This window comes from Solanum verrucosum, unplaced genomic scaffold (genome assembly GCF_900185275.1).
Source record: "Solanum verrucosum unplaced genomic scaffold, falcon-dt-bn FXZP01000274.1, whole genome shotgun sequence".
NCBI classification, from domain to species: domain Eukaryota; kingdom Viridiplantae; phylum Streptophyta; class Magnoliopsida; order Solanales; family Solanaceae; genus Solanum; species Solanum verrucosum.
This window is the reverse complement of record NW_026020258.1, coordinates 2,462,209-2,479,720: the sequence shown is the minus strand read 5'-3', so window position 1 is coordinate 2,479,720 and position 17,512 is coordinate 2,462,209.

The following is a 17,512-nucleotide window of genomic DNA, read 5'->3' as shown; positions in this document are numbered from 1 at the left end:
CTTAATGCTCATAACTTCCCTCTAGACCTAACTGCTATCGAAGCTCCATCTACAAATGGATAAGATCCCACCCTAATCTATAGGAGGTTTTGAAAATATTTTCGGGCAATCCCACCAATACTTAAGGGCTAAAAATGACGGATAGAAAATGAAGCTAGCACTGATTTCTGGTTCCAATGAAGGTGTGCATAATCTAATCTATGCAGCCTTATGACCGCCACAAATTATTTTTTTATAAGAAAATAAATGTTTAATTTACACCAAGCCTTTTTGATAATACATATAATTAAATACTTTACTAAACATTTAATGAAAATTAAATTTCATTAAACAAATCCGTAGTAAAAAGTATTTCAAGTTTAAATTTATGTCAAACTAAAGTGATACAAACTTATGTATAAGAACTTGAACGTTACATCTTTAAATGCTCAAAAATCTAAAATAGTTCCATATCAAACAAAATACAAAAGTGCTATGCATTTGTTTGGTGATTGGAGTATTGTTGTCACCTTATCTTCTATTTGAGGTGAAGTAAGTTCAATCTTCATGTACCCTGACTGAAATAATAAGAACTTTGATTAGATAAATATTTATTGATAAACATATTTGTATAAAAACACAAGTTCATATAAAACACTAATCATCGTTCGTAGATCTAAACAAAAACTAAATTGATGCTTACCTGCAACCAATTGAAGGTGAAATATAATTTTCTTTATGATGTGATGAGAACTCAGAAATATCCTAAATATATATAAAAGTATTGTTATATTAAATTTAACCGTCTGCAAAATACATACATATATATATATATATATATATATATGTCCATGAATAAAATAATTACAATAAAATTTTAAAATAAAGATATAAATCTCAAATTCTAATGTAATTCCTAAAAACAACATGAAAAGAGAATAATCTTGACATTCACATAAATGTTACGATTCAATCCTCATATTATACAAACATATCTCGTCTACTTGAAGAATTTCACTTCATAAAATTTGCAAAAGAAAAATCAATCAGGAAATATACGTATAAGAAAATTTTGAATTGAACAAGAGCATGAGATAAGAAAAGATGAGGGGTGAGGGGAGAAAGTGGGTTGACGTGACCAAAGGAATTGGGGGAGTGGGGAGTTTAATTGGTAATGGAAAAAGGGGTAGTTGGTTTAAAATTGTTTGGGGAGATTTTAGTCTTAGAAATTTTTAATTTTTAGGGGTAGAGGTAATGGATATTGATTAGACTTGGATAATAAATATATTCAGTTTTTACTATTCTAGTAATAAAATATTTACTTTGAAAATCAAATATTATAAGAGCTTAAATAAAATTAGAATTTATTAAAGAAAATAAAGCATATAAATTATTTCAAAGTATACACATACGTACCTCGAAAAATAGAGATTAAAAGTAAGACTCAAATTGCATTGACTCAATAACTTAAAATGATTTGAGACAAAATCATATTATAGTAATACATTGTTTTGCCTTAAGAATTGAAATTAGTGTAATTATTAAGACAGTTGTTATAATTACACAATATAGTAATTGTGATAATTTTGTTTGTTTATTGTAACATAATTATAGTATAATTATAAATGTATTATTTGATTGCACAAGTGTTTGTTTTATTTTTAACTAAACGGCCAAAGGGCCAGATTTTATTAATCAAAATAAAAGCAATATACATCAAATGATCAGGCCCAATCAATAAAGGAAGGAAATAAAGAAAACAATAAACAAACAAATAAAGAGAACTTAGAAAGGAAAAGAAATAAAATCTGGATAGAACTAAAAGTGGAAAGAGGAAAGTGAAGAGTTGTCCTCTTCAAAACTTCATCCACATCTCCACCTATCAATCGACCATTTCACCTCTAACCCGTCCGAAAGCTTGTTCTTCAAGAGGCGAAACTGCTCCAATCATAGACGAAAAAACAGTTGAAAAACTAACCTTTCCACTTTGTCTTTTTTCCGTTGATAAGCTTGTTTCTTTGTTGTTGTAGTTGACCACTTGAATTCGTACATTCATTTCGACTTCATCATACATTAGTGAAGAGGAAAATCCATGATCGAGCTTGGAAAAAGCATGTCAAAGTCATCAAAACACAGTAAGTGACCCCTATTGCCTCTCCATTTCCAACTATAACCTCAACAATGTGTAAGAACCAAAGCTCTCTCCTCCATTACTAAGAACCTAAACTTAGATTCTCAAGATCTAGATTTTTCCCTTTATCTAGCTTCTGATGGGTTGAATCTCTAAGGAGATTAATACCACCATCTAAAAACTAAATTACAGGACAAAATCTCTAAATTGAGATCTAATATATTATGTACATTTGATACATGTGAAGAAGGATCCTCTTCAAGACAATAGCAACTTACTAGGATTACTCAACCAAGTATTGATTTAGCATCAAAAGGACACCCCAAAGCTCTCACCAGGTGCATGATGCTATAACCATATGAAATTTCTTCAGACTTTGTTATTTGCCTTCTAGAGAAGTGACTACTGTTTACTTTCACCTTCCTTTCATATAATTAAGAGGTTGATGATTTCTAGTTAATCTGTGGAACTTCTTCTTATATAAGGAGTGCCAACTTTGTCTAGGTTAATGATTCTTTTGACTTCACTTGGAAGTTCCTGGAAATTATTATATTGAAAGCCACCTGCAAAAATAAAAACCAAGTTAGTTAAAAAAATCAGCAAGAGTATTTCCGTCCCGGAAGGAATGTTGTACTCTTGATGAGACAATCCTCATTAGCTCATTGATAGTGTTTACCTCCAAACTCAAACTCCAAGGAATCTCTCACCTCCCTTCTATGATATTAACCATTGCTAGAGAGTTTGTCTCTACAAGTACGTTAGTCAATCTATTCTCTTTACAGAACATCAATCCCTCTCTAATAGCTTTTGCTTCTGCCACTAAATTAGTAGAATCAATCATTTTAACTCCTTTTGCAGCCAGAAAATTCCCATTTTGATCTCTAATGCAAAATGCTGCAGAGCTAGGCCCAGGATTCCCTTTAGAAGCCCCATCTGTGTTACATTTTAGCCAACCAGTAGAAGGAGGGAACCATCTAACACTCTTACTGATGTGGTTAGCTTTGTATCCCTCGAGAGATGCTATTAACAATGGCCAATTATTGGAACCGAAGTCCCAATTAAATCTCTCTTTGAGTAATTTCAAAATAGTGTCAGTGATCTCCCATTTAACTTTACCAACTGAATAAGAACCTCCATGAAGGATAGTATTTCTCCTTTTCCATAGAAACCATAGAATCACAATAGATACAGCTTGAAATACCACATTTAATCTTGTATTTCCACTTGCACCCCACCATTTCTTCACTGACTGCTTCAGTTGAACAAATGAGCCAGTCAAGCCTGCTGCTCTACCAAAATAATTCCATACAATAGATGCAATTTCACCTTTTAGAAATAAATGCTCAATTGTTTCTCTCTCTGGGATAGAACAACATCTGCACAATTGAGAAATATTATGATTCCATGAATGCATGACAATAGCTACAGGAACCTTACCTTGCCAAATTCTCCAAGTAAGAAAGGAGAATTTAAAAGGTAATTCTTTCATCCATAAAAGTTTAAAATCATCATTAATATCCTCTCTCTGCCTCAACAATTCCCAAGCGCTTTTAACACTGTACTTTCCAGTGCTAGTTTTAGTCCACCACGGTTTATCACTTTATCTACTTCGCTTAACATTACACAAATTCAGTGTGACATGATTCACCACATACTCTGGAACATAATTCTTCATATTTTCAAAATCCCAGCCATCAGTTGTTAGAAATTCTTCAATATCTCTCATAGGATGACATGTTTGACTCTCTAAATGAAGTAGATGAAGAGGTCCCAATGTAGACCAATTGTCATACCATATAGTAGAAGTACCCCCCTTTGGTTCCCACCATAATTGCTTCTCGATAATCTCCCTATTCTCTAGCATATGTTTCCAGATTTGAGATCCCCCTTTCCATTCAACAAGAGTAGGAATTTGCTTCTTGCAATATTTATTCCAAAGGAAATTGGACCACAAATTATTTTGTGTCCTAAACCTCCACCACAACTTAGCATACATGGCCTGAGAGACATCAAATATAGATCTGAAACCAAGTTCACCTTCCTGCTTTGGAAAACAAACCTTATTCCACGCAGACCAAAGCTTGCTCCTTCCTGTTTCCTTGTTACTCCAAAAAACTCTAGCAAAAATCCTATGAAGCTCCTTAATCACTCACATAGGAAGGGTTATAGCAGATAAGGTATAAATGGGAGTACTTTGAAGAACACTAGATAGAAGAACCTCTTTACCGCCATAAGAGAGTATCTTTCCTTTCCATGCTTGAATTCTACCTTTCACTTTGTTCAACAATTCTGAATAATGTTCTTTCCTTTTCCTACCATGAGTGATGGGACATCCTAAATATTTCATTGGGAATACTCCCTTCCTCATGCATGTACTATGCTCCACTTGTTGAGCGATCCCTGCAGCCACATTTTGATGCAAATAAAAGAAACTCTTTTCTTTATTCACCTTCTGTCCTGATTGCTTCTCATATTCCTGCAAAGTAACCAAAAAAATTTCCAAAGAATATGAATGAGAAGAATCAAAGATAATAGTGTCATCAACATAAGAGAGATGATTCAGATTAACACTCTATTTTGGCATCCCATATCCAACATATCAGGGATCATCAAATAGAGAGTTGAAAGCCCTAGTAAGAACCTCTGATGATATAATAAAAAGAGCAGGAGAGAGGATCTCCTTGCTTCATTCCCCTTGTAGAATGAAAAAAACCATGAAATTGCCCATTGAGCAAAATTGAGTAATGGTTATTAGAGATCATCCTCCAAATTATATCAACTAGAGTATTAGAAAAACCCATCTTCTTTAACACCTTCATCAAGAAAAACCAAGAAACTCTATCATAAGCTTTAGCCATATCCAGCTTAATGACCACATTTGTAGGTTTTCCTCTTTTGGTAATATCTATAATCACCTCTTGTGTAAGAAGAACATTCTCAATAATGCTCCTTCCTTTGACAAAACCTGATTGATTAGAAGATATCAACTTTGGTAACATGCCTTCTAGTCTGTCATGCACAATTCTTGACATAATCTTGTTTATGAAGTTACTCAGGCTAACAGGTCTCATATCTGAGAAGGTTTGTATGTTATCCTTTTTAGGTATGAGAATCAAATTAGTATGAGTAATAGACTTTGGAAGAGTGTTCCCAGCAAAAAAATCTTTCACCATTCTTACAATATCTGACCCAATAATATCCCAGCAGACTTGGTAGAATGTACCAGTGAGTCCATCAGGGCCACTAGCACTATCCCTATTAAGCTTGAAAACTGCACGTTTAACCTCTTAACTATCAGGACTCCCACTCAACAAAATATTATCCTCTGCGCTAATCAACTCAGGAATATGAGATAATAAAGAAAATCTTGTAGCAAATCTTTCTTGCGTGAATTGCTTTTGAAAATGATCTACTGCTTCTGAAGCAATCTCTCCTTCCTCCTCTAGCCAGTCACCCTGTGAATTTTTAATTCTATTCACTTTAAGCTTCTACCTCCTACCTTTCACCAAACTATGAAAGAATTTGGTATTTCTATCACCATTAACAAACAACTCATATCCAGCTTTTTGTTGCCAAAAAACTTCTTCAAAATGTAGATACTTATTATACTCTGCTTTTGCTCTTTTCATGACAGATCTATGCTCACTAGAAGGATCCTCTTCAAATAACTTCTCTTTAATTCTCGTTATTTCCTCTCTAATGATAAGTTGTTGAAAAATGTCACCAAACGTCTCCCTACTCCAGGAAGTTAGGGCAGTCTTAACCTTTTTGATCTTTAGCTTAAAGTTCAAAAATGAATTAGAAGAGCAATTAGTATCCCATTGTTGCCTAATCACATCCTTGAAAGATGCATGTTCTGTCCAAAATTTAAGAAACCTAAATGGTTTCCTAAATCTGATCCTTCTATCTTCACAAGAGAGTACCAAAGGGGCATGATCCGACCCTGTTCTAGGTAAATGATCTACCTCAAAATGAGGAAACATATTTTACATTTCAAAATTCAACAAGATTCTATCAAGCCTTTCAAAAATGCAATCACTGTCTGACCTACCATTCCACCAAGTAAAGGGACTCCCCTTGAAATGCACTTGTGCAAGCTCACATGACTCAATACAAGTTCTAAAATCTTCATGATCAGAATCTACCACCAGAAGACCTCCTATTTTCTCTTCTCCACTTAGCACTACATTAAAATCACCACCAATTAGCCACGAACTACTCATTCCATTGGCTAATGAGTAAATGTCATCCCACAACTCCATCCTCCTAGAAGCATCACACTTAGCATACACTATAGTAGCATATATGTTGCTGATAAGAGATTGACTTTGTAACAAAATTGTGAGTTGTTGTTGAGAATCACTCACCACTGTCACATCAAACCCATGGTTAGTAAAGATCCATATCTTTCCATTGCAATTATGCATCGCCTTAGGCATTTTGAGCCTTCTTCTATATCTATTGATGAATCTAACATGCTGAAAAGGTTCCAATAGAGCCACAAAAGCAAACGTATGATAATTGTGCAACATTTGCACTCTTTGAAATGCTTTATGTGTCTTTACAGACATAATATTCCATATAAGAGCTTTAATCATCATCTTGAGTATTGAGAACACACCTTCTGCTTTGGTTGCACTCTAATTAATTGGGCTGAGTCTCCATTACCCTGGTTTTTACCCTTTCTAACTGATTTCATTGCTTTAGCAACCCTAGGTGATACATCTGCATCTTTGTATATTTGTGTCTCATTTACTTCTAATTGTATTGCAATGTCAATCAACTTATAACCTTCTATAGCTTCTGGGTCTGGGTCTGGTTCAACAATCTTATGAGTAAGAATGTCATGCAAAGTTGAATTAGGCGACTTTGTGTACATCAACATAAAACTATCATTTGTTTGCACTGTTGTAGGGACTTCAACTATTGCCATACTGTCATTACTTCTATCCTCTTGCATCTGGTCACTTATAACAATATCATCTCCTTGCTGAATTTCAACTGCCCCTAACCTGTTGCTAAGTTCTTCTTCATTTACCACTTCAATCGTCTTGTTAATTGGAGTAGTACCTAACCTTTTCTCTTGCTGATTCTTAGATTCTTCATTTTTTTTTATTGTGGTTCGCAAATGCTGAATTTATCCACTCCTTAGTAGAAATTACTTGATGTGCACGATTTCCATTGTCTGAAGCGATGTTGTTGCTTCTACTGGTATCACCTAGTTGTTGTTGCTTTGTCATACTATCCTTATTGTTGTCATTTAACCCACTTGTTGCCCGAATAGCTTCATTCATTGTAGAATCATGCATTTCTGTTCCAATTCGCACCTTTGTTGCCTTGTCTGCTTCTTGTTCCTCTTTTCTATCACTCTTACCCACCTTTTTCTCTACTTGCTCACTGTCATTGCTGGGACTTTTTGTATTGTTGGCTTCAACTTCATCATTGTTAAGAATATCAAACATGTTGCTGACAGGAACCTCTACTGCTTTTCCTTTCTGAAATTGTTGAGGTTCATGTCTGCTAGGAAATTGTCACGACCCAAGCCTAGGGCCTAGACGTGACCGGCGAATGAGGAACCCGAAGGAACCCCAAACAAGCCTCATAGCGTATCTTACACATCATTGGTCGCGGAAGCAATTAAAATGACCATAAGCGATAAACATAATCAAGGGGGAAATCGGGACTAAGGGAGCAAGAAAAAAGAAGAAGAAGAAATGATACATAAATACCATAGATGAATCAAGCTCAAACATAATACACAACTTGTCCAACACCACCTCTAAACATAGGTACTTTAGCGGGGGCCAAGACAAACAACTGGGCTCACCCTCATAGTCAAAACATAACTAAAAGGAAAAGTCTTATACATAGCAAAAGATCATAAGCAACGTCCCCGGAATGGAGGACTCACCAATAACCTTGATAGAAAATCGTATTAGCCACGCGGAGGACGAGGGTCAAGCGGTGCTCCGGTCCCTACATGGTGACATCATGTAGGCATAGAGTATGCGTTAGTACGTTTGAATGTACTAAGTATATGGGATGCAATGCAATGCAACAAGGGATGGACATCATAGGCAAAATGCATAATCGTACCCGATAGATAGCATATTAATGAGATGATATGTATAATGATGCTTATATAAAAATCATATTTAGTAGGACATAGTATATGTGTAGTGAGTGACCATCAATATAGTATTTCCAAGGCCTACCACCCCCTTGGAGAGGCGAAAGAGGTACAAACCCCTCAATATGGTTATACGGGCCTACTACCCCCCGTACTAGGCAACCAAGGTACAAACCCCTCGATACGGTTATACGGGCCTACTACCCCCCGTACTAGGCAACCAAGGTACAAACCCCTCGATACGGTTATACGGGCCTACTACCCCCGTACTAGGCAATCAAGGTACCAACCCCTTGATACGGTTACCCGGGCCTACAACCCCCCGAGCTAGGCTTGATCGACTCACACACTATATAGAGAAAATCATATACATGTATCCATTTCATCATCATTTCAATACTTATATAATCATCCGACTCATAGGACATACATTGGACCTTCCATTTCATAAGAATTCTATAAATAGCATTTTATCAAACATATGAACCTGGTCGAAGTTCAAATCTTTCTGAGGGTTAGTGGAGTATTATATAAGTTTTGTGGAAGGATTTTTTATTTCTTTTTCTCCACTTTCAGCACCCCTAATAAAGTTGACTTAAAAAGAAGTTAAGTTTCAGTGGACAATAGCCTACGAGGGGAAAATCCAAGAGCTGAGATATAAAATAACTTCAACACCAGTTCTAACCCTACAAGATGGTCAAGAGGGCAATGTAATGTATTATTATGCTTCAAGAATTAGGCTGGTTTATGTTCTGAAATATTAAAGAAAGGTAATTGATTATGCTTCATGATAGTTAATGAAGATTGAAAAGAACTACTCGACCTACGTTTTAGAGTTGACTGCATTTATTCATTCCTTGAGGATTTTGAGGCATTACTTGAATGTCTTTAATGTTTATATTTATACAGATCGTAAGAGCCCCCGGTATATTTTTAGACTGGAAAAGTTAATTCTACAATAGCGTCAATGGAATGAATTACTGAAAGTTATTGATGTGGATATCTTATATCATCCAAGGAAAGTAAAATATAGTAGTGGATGCCCTCAGTCATAATTCTATGGGTATTTTATCACCTTTGGGAACTGAGAACCAAGAGATGGCCTAAGAGCTCCATCAGCTAGCTGGTTTGGGGTTATATTATAAAACTCCAATGATACTAGAGTCACAGTTCAGGACTGGGTAATATCATCTCTATTTGTGGAGGTGAAGGCTTGACAAAGTGAAGATCCTAGCTTAGATCAGCTCAGAGGCAAGACTTAGCATCAAAAAAAAAAAAAAAAAAAATCACCTTTGATAGAGCAGGAGAGACAGTCTTCAGATTCAGAGCTCAGTTATATGTTTTGAATGCCACATGGCTTCTAATGAAACTTATGGGACATGCGAACCATTCTCGTCTCTCTATTCACATAGGAACCATGAAAATATGTCATGGTATTAAGGAGATGTGTTGTCAATAGGGAGAGGTAGAGCATCAGAAGCTTAGTTTGCTAACTCAGGATATAGTTATTCCATTGTGGAAGTGGAAGGAGATAAATGTGAATTTTGTCACATGTTTTCCGCATTCGCGAGGGAAGATCAAATTCCATTTGGGTGATTATTCACATGTTGACGAAATCAGCCCATTTCTATCTAGTCAGGACTACCTTCTGATGGAATATGTTGGGATGTACATTAGAGAGTTATTTATACTCAATTATGATTACTTCAAATAGATGGACACATTTTATAGCACAACACAGAGATCCTTGTTGAAGGGTTTAGGGACTCAAGTTAATCTTAGTACAGATTTCATCTTCAGATTGATGGCCAAGCCGAACGTATAATCTAAATGCTCAAGGACATGTTATAGGTATGTGTGCTAGATTTTCGTGGAAACTAGTGTGATCACGTGTTACTGGTTGAGTTTTCTTATAATAACAACTTCCAAGCAAGTATTCAAATAGCTCCTTATGAAGCACTATATGGAAGAAGTGCTAGGTCATGATCTAATCTAACAAGTTATGGAGAAGGTAAAGCTTAGTAGAGATCGGTTGTAGATATCATAGAGTTTGATGTAGAAGAATGGTTTTTATTCAAAGTATGGCCTATGAAGGGTTTCAAGCGATTAGTCAAGAAAGGAAAGCTGGGTCCAAGGAATGTAAGGCCATATAGTATTATTCGGAGGATTGGTAGGGTGGCATACGAGATTGATTTCCCTTCAGAATTTAAAGCAGTTCATACAGTGTTCCATGTATCCAGTTTATAGAAGTGCATCGAAAATGCTTTGAATTATGCCCGCTGAGGATATTCTTGTCTCTACAGACTTGTTTTATGCTAAGGTGTTAATGGCTATTTTAGTTTGGCAGGTAAGAAAGATTTGGACTGAAGAAGTGGTTTCTATGAAAGTGTTATGGTGGACTAACAACGTTGAGGAAATAACTTGAGAAGCCGAGGAGGAAATAGGGAAGAAGTACCCCCCAACTATTGACGACTTAAGCTGAATTGTTTTTCAATAATTGACAATTATTCGTGTACACAAACTTAATTGGATTTTAAATACCAAAAAATGCAGTTTATATGGCTTGTCACGAGCTAGATATACGAAGACCTATAAGTGAATTTTCAGAACTGGATTCAAGATTTGCGGACGTAACAAATATAGCCTTGCAAACAGCACAATAGCAACAAGGAATACAACCAAGAATTGTTCAAATCCATTCGCGGACGAATGTTCTTAAGGAGGGGAGAATGTGAGACCCCGTGGTTCTTTCGCATAGTATGTGTATCATTGCATGAGTGTATGAACTTTATATGACTTGGTGTATCATGTTAGAAGAATAAGTTTGCATAGGGGTGGTAAAAATGAAAGAATTAAACTAATGTTATGGGTCAAGGATGCCCTTAAACAAGTTAGAGTTAAAGAATGTCTATTCTAACACCCCGCCCATTCAGAACGCTTAAGTTAACCGGTACCTTTGGGGATAAGTCAAAGAGTGTCGTATATGCTAATAAGGATGTTTTATAAGGTGATATAGTCGCCCAATGATCGTAAGTTAAGTTTTGAAGTCAAGCAAGTTAGGAAATAAAAGTTGGCAAAAGTTAGAGTAAGTTTCTTTGATAAATTTTCTGAAAATTGGGTTAAATGTCTCGGAGCTTTTCTCCCAATTTATAAATCTTTAGAAGATCCCCAATATATGAAATCGAAGGTCTACAAGTCTACTTTCCAACGCACTATATCATTTGTCCATACGACATCAGAATTGAGAGATATTCAGATTTTTGTGAGACTGCACAAGCAGGCATGTGAAGGTGGGCCCGTAGCCCATATGTCGGTTTAGCTTTATAAGATCAGATTTCCCTTCGTTTTATATTATTGTTTTCGACCAAAATAAGAATAAAACAGTCCTAAATCATCTCTAAAGGTTCCCCTATCATCCAAGCAAAGATTTACAAGATTTCAATGTGGTTTCACCCTCGAAATGTTCATAGAGATTATGTTACTTCTTTCCTCCTCGTTGGTTGTGATTTGAAGGGTTCTTCGTGGTGAAGGAGTCTCATTTTTTGGTGGTGTTGTAGCTGTTTGGAGGCAATAATTTCACCCTTCATTTTATTGAGTGATTCCAAGTTATATCTATGATATATAAGCAAGAACACGAATAGACGGCAGGAAAATCGTATTTTGATAGTTATGTGATGTTGGGCTGTTCTGAAGTATTTTATGATATTGTTGCTGCTGAAATATTTTTGGAAATAATTACTCTGCTAGTAGGACCTAAATTGCTACTTTGACCCTGCCGTGTTAATATTCTGCCTGTAATGGTTGTGTGACATGATTTTCTGTAGATTACATACTGTGACATGATTTTCTGTAGATTACATACTATAAGGAAGGGTACAATCCATATTGATACAACAAGACCCAAAATCGAGGTATGTTAAGGCTAAGCACTGTACTTCCTTTGAGCACGAATTTTGGAATTCTAAATCGTCAAATATTGTTTTACTACTCTATTACTAGAAAGACCTTTCGTGAAAGACATTGATATTGCAGCTGGTATTTTTTTTTTTACTCCATTATGTTGCTATTCCACTCGTTCGGTTAGATAGGGTATTTGGCGTCTTTATCTCATTTTGTTGATTCTCTTGACTATAGGTCCATGTGTACAAATTCTTATTCTTCTTTAGGTGTAGTAACTTAAAAATATTAGAGATGAACAATATGAATTTGAAATCAGTCCTCCTTCCTAGCTAATTTATACTTTTGAAACTTTAAAATAAAACGTCGATCTCCAAAACTCTTAAATATAAATCGTAGGTTTAAACTACTAAAGTATGTGTTGTTCTGAAATACTTTCTTTTACAAACCACTACGGAAACATATATAGATACTAAGTGAGGAACTTTAAGCTCTTTATGAACATCCTCAAGGATTAAGTTGCCTTTCTAAATCCAAGTTAAGTGTTCCAGTTTAATCTACAAGTATATAAGTTTCACGAGATATTTACATGTGATACGAAACTGATTACGAGATTATGAGGACAAGAGTACCAATGAGCCAAGATTGGCAACATGATTCAGGTAACAAATGCATTACGGATCCATGGCATTACATGCTATGCATTCTACTTCCGAGCTATAATCGGAAGGTATAGGGCCTATTGCCTATATTTATACGTATGAGACACAGATGGCCACTAGTTGGCGAATATGATCTCGGTTCGCTACCGGAAGGCACCACCATTGCTAACACTTGGTTGGGTATGACATGCATTTGCATCTATATATATATATATATATATATATATATATATATATATATATATATATATATTCATGACAAACGATTATGCGAGCATATCATGCATATTTAATCTATATAAGGTTTGATGTCAGCCATGGAGGCTACCAGAGTTTCTGTTTCAGGTGGTATCTTTATTCCCCTTTTTACAGTAACTATTTATTATTCTATTTTCTGCCTTACATACCAGTACATTTTTATTCGTACTGACGTCCCGTTGCCTGGGACGCATTTTTGTTTCGTGCGTGCAGGTCCAGGTAGGGATTCTGATTAACCCTTCTGCTAGGATTCGGGGTTCAGCTGTGAGTTGGTAAGCTCTACTTTTTCCTGGAGCTTTCATAGGATGTTACTTTTATTGTACAGTTTGGGTATAATCGAGGCCTTGTCCCGACCAGTGCTTATGTCACTCATAGAGACTATTGTGGACACATTATTCTGGGTTTCTTTCTGCAACTTCCAGTTTCTAGCCACATAGGCTTGGCATGTATGGATATGTATTTATGTGTGTATATCTTCATTTTAGCCTTGTCGGCTAGCTAGTACCTTATTATCTTTGGCTTGTCTACCTTCGTCTATATGACTTACCGATATTCAGGTTATGACCTTAAGGGTCCAGTCATAGTATTTTAGATGTTACGTTGCCCGACCTTCTAAGCCCTAAGTTGAATCAGTTGGTATGTTTATGTGGCTAACTCGATTGCATAAGGTGTCGAGTGCCAGTCACGCCTTCTCTAGTTTGGGACGTGACACCTTCATCCATAATAAACTTTCTAGGTTAGGATACATATGTATAGACCATAACTAGTAGAATTTTAAAAAGTGTATATTTCATTAATAAAAAAATAAATTATTGAAATTTATACAATTAAGTGAGTTTAAACAAGTCATATGATCATATAAGAGTGCGCATAAATTGAAGATAACAATCAAAGATGTATGAGGATGAGTTGTGGTTGAACAAATGAGATCCTCACAAAACATACTTGTACTTTAGTAAACATTATTTTGAGTATGATCATTGTATAACCACGATCCATCCTCACACATCTCTTATCATCGTTCACAATGTACGTGAACTCTTATATGATCATATGATTTGTTTAAGCACATTTAGCTGTGTAAAATTTCAATAACTTTTTTTATTAATTAATTATTTCCTTTTTTGATATTATACTAGCTAGTAAGAGCTATAAACTCATACAATATACTATTGATAAAGCGTGTAGTTTAGAATTTATAGTGAGTTCAGTTGATGGTCCTCAATATAATCTAATTTATGTACTTTTATATACTAATTTTTTTTACCATTGCACCAACCCGCATATACCTTATAAATGATGAAGTGTCAATCTATACAATCCATAACCTACCAGCCACATGAGAAATAATTGATTATATTTATTGATGTACAATACTAACAAAATTTAAATATTCACTTTTTGGAATGGTAGTAAAGTACAACTCAAATTATACCGAAGCATAATATCTGACTTTTTTCATGTAAAAGAGATGGCAATCTTTGTTTAACTCCCTCATTTTATTGACTTCATTTTATATTCAATTTAAAATAACTACAATGTCTCAAACACCTCAAATATCCAATGCAAAATAATTATTGTTCCATTTAAGTAAACGAGGAATGTGTTGTATTTCGTTATGTTGTCGTTCCATCTAAATAAATGATGAATGCACAAAGAAGAACCTAAATAGTTTCTGACATTTTTTTATATATAAAAAAGGGTAATCTTTGTTTTAACTCCCTCATTTTATTGACTTTATTTTTTATTCAATTTTAAATAATTACAATGTCTCAAGCATCTCAAACATCCAATGCAAAAAAGTTATTGCTCCATCTAAGTAAATGGGGAACGAATGTGTTACGTTGCCTTCCGTTATATGTCTTCCGTTATATTGTCGCTCCATCTAAATAAACGAGGAATGTGTAAAGGAGAATCTAAAGACTTTTCGGCATACTTTTCAAGATGATGAAAAATCTCATGTATCCAACCCTGCAATCAATAGAATAATAGATAAATTTATAGAGTGTATGTATTATTGCATTAACAGATAAGAGTTTATAATAAATAGATAAGATGATAGATAATTCGTATCAGAATTGCCTAGAAAAAATTGTATAAAGCGCATAAGGCATTATTCTTCTTATTAAAAGTTTATTTTTTCTGTTTGTTGAAATCATTTTTCTTCTTCAAACAACTCAATGCTAGCCCAAACGGCTCTTTTCCTAATGGATAATTCTTGAAGAAATTTAAGACAACCACTATTTTGATTTGGTTTGAACCCACTTTCTTCGATGAATCCCTTATTAGCAGCACCGAGTGCGTGAACCAAACTAAAACGCAATTCAACTTTTGCTCCTTTCTTAATTGATTACATTTGATCAAGCTTATCAACCTTTCAATAGTGATGCTCTTGTTCTTGATTACCTTGAAATAAAAAATTCGACAATATTAAAGGACTCGTTTTTTATTCACGATGTATGCTAACCATTCAATCATGTAATCAAAGAAAATTTCTTTAAGTTGAAACAAGTTGGCTTATCGTTCACATAGAACTAGATGTCATATAACTTTTTTTTTATTCTTCGTACATCGCAATAACATATAACAAATCATTTATTTGTTGAATTTAAAATGCTTCGACAAATGTATCAAGTGTTCAAATCGGTTTTTCTTGGAATCAATATAGAGCTTTTGATCAATTAGATTTTTTCTAAAGTGATCACGATAAACCGCCACCTTACTCTTACAAAAATCTCTAAAGTGATCAACTTCTTCAGCTTTACGTTTCTTACTGATGCAAGCAGAAAAAAAAAATTTAATGAGTTTTTATCTTTAGCTATTATATTACACAATCTATAAGCAAAAATAAATTTGTAGTGATCAATCTATCCACCACTAGTCTATTAACTAAAACAAAAAAATACTCTATCAAACATGCAAAACAAGTAGCAGTAATTTTAGAAATGGAGAATGCAAAAGACAACAATCAGAACACCATTAACGACTACTGAAACGCTGAATTTTTCTTAAAAGAATCGATAGACAGTATAAATATAAAATTCAAAATTTTTCTAACCATTATCCAAAGCAAAAAGCAATTAAAGATGCGGGATCAAGAACATGAACTCAAAACATATCAAATTTTGACAAATTTAATCAAGAGCAATCAAATTTTTGTAAAAATTCAAAATCCACTAAACTAAAATGCAACAAAAAAATAGTAAAACGGAGCTAAAATTATTCGGGAATGAAAAATGAACTTACCTAAGCACAAGAGAATAAAAGTTTCGACTTGGAAAGAAGATTGGAGAATAAAATTTTCAACTATTTGAGATACTCAAGAAAGTAGGGAAGAAGAGAGGTTGAGAAGAAAGAGAAAAATTGTTGTATAATTAAATGAATTTAAAAAAGATGAAATATTTAATAAATATAAAAAGGGACTTAATTGTATTTTTATAAACTTGTATTTTATCCCCCAAGTTTTTAAAATGATGAAAAAATCTATGAACCCACAAAATAAATATTTTCACTTTTTCTTAAAGTAATTCTACAAAATAAATCAAAAAGAAATTGGGTGTGTATGAACTAAAATAACTTTTGTTGGTGGGCACAACACCAAATCTTCTCTACTGACTATGACTGGTATGTTGCACTTTAACAAATTATAGAACTGCTTAATATACAAAATATTACTCTAGTAGGAACCATGATAAGATGTGAAACTCAAATGAATCTTCAAGATTCAAAGTAAAATTTGAGTTTCTGTTGTAATCTGTTTACATTAAGACATTTTTTTTAATTGGTTTGAAACTGAAAATTGCAATATTTAGTGCTTCATTGAAATTCTTCTCCTGAATCACACAAACTAAAACAAGAATAAGATCACTCCATATCCTTGTTCAGCTACGACGATCCGTTTCCTTGTCATATCATCAACGACCACTAGGAAAGTCTCTTGTCGTTTTTTCACTCTCTCAGATCTCTCCTAGAAATAAACTGATGAACTTTTCTTCTGTGCTCTGTTTTATGAAGTGCAATTCTTATTCTTCTTACTTGTTTGAGTATTGTTTGAATGCAATGTGCATATTTTACTATAGTACCCATTAAATTTGGGAGGGCGTAATATAATATACATCTGAAGTCGAACATTAAGATTTTATACCTACAGAGTGTTTGAAAAATTGTTTAAGTGAAAAACTAAATCTCTGAAATCAAGCTTGTATCTGTGTCTTGCGAACTAAAACATGTGCACGTTTAACACCTGCGAGTGTCTGAAGTCGTACCATATGATAGTGTAGCCACTGTGATGATGGCATCATTGGATCATTATCTATTACTTGTTGCTTATCTTATGCATTGTGATATATGAGTGTCACTAAGTCAGAGATAAACCTGCATGAATATGCTGTTTAATTAGCTATACTTGATCATGTTGTTTTCTTGGTACGTAGTTTGTGTGCTCATCATCAAATT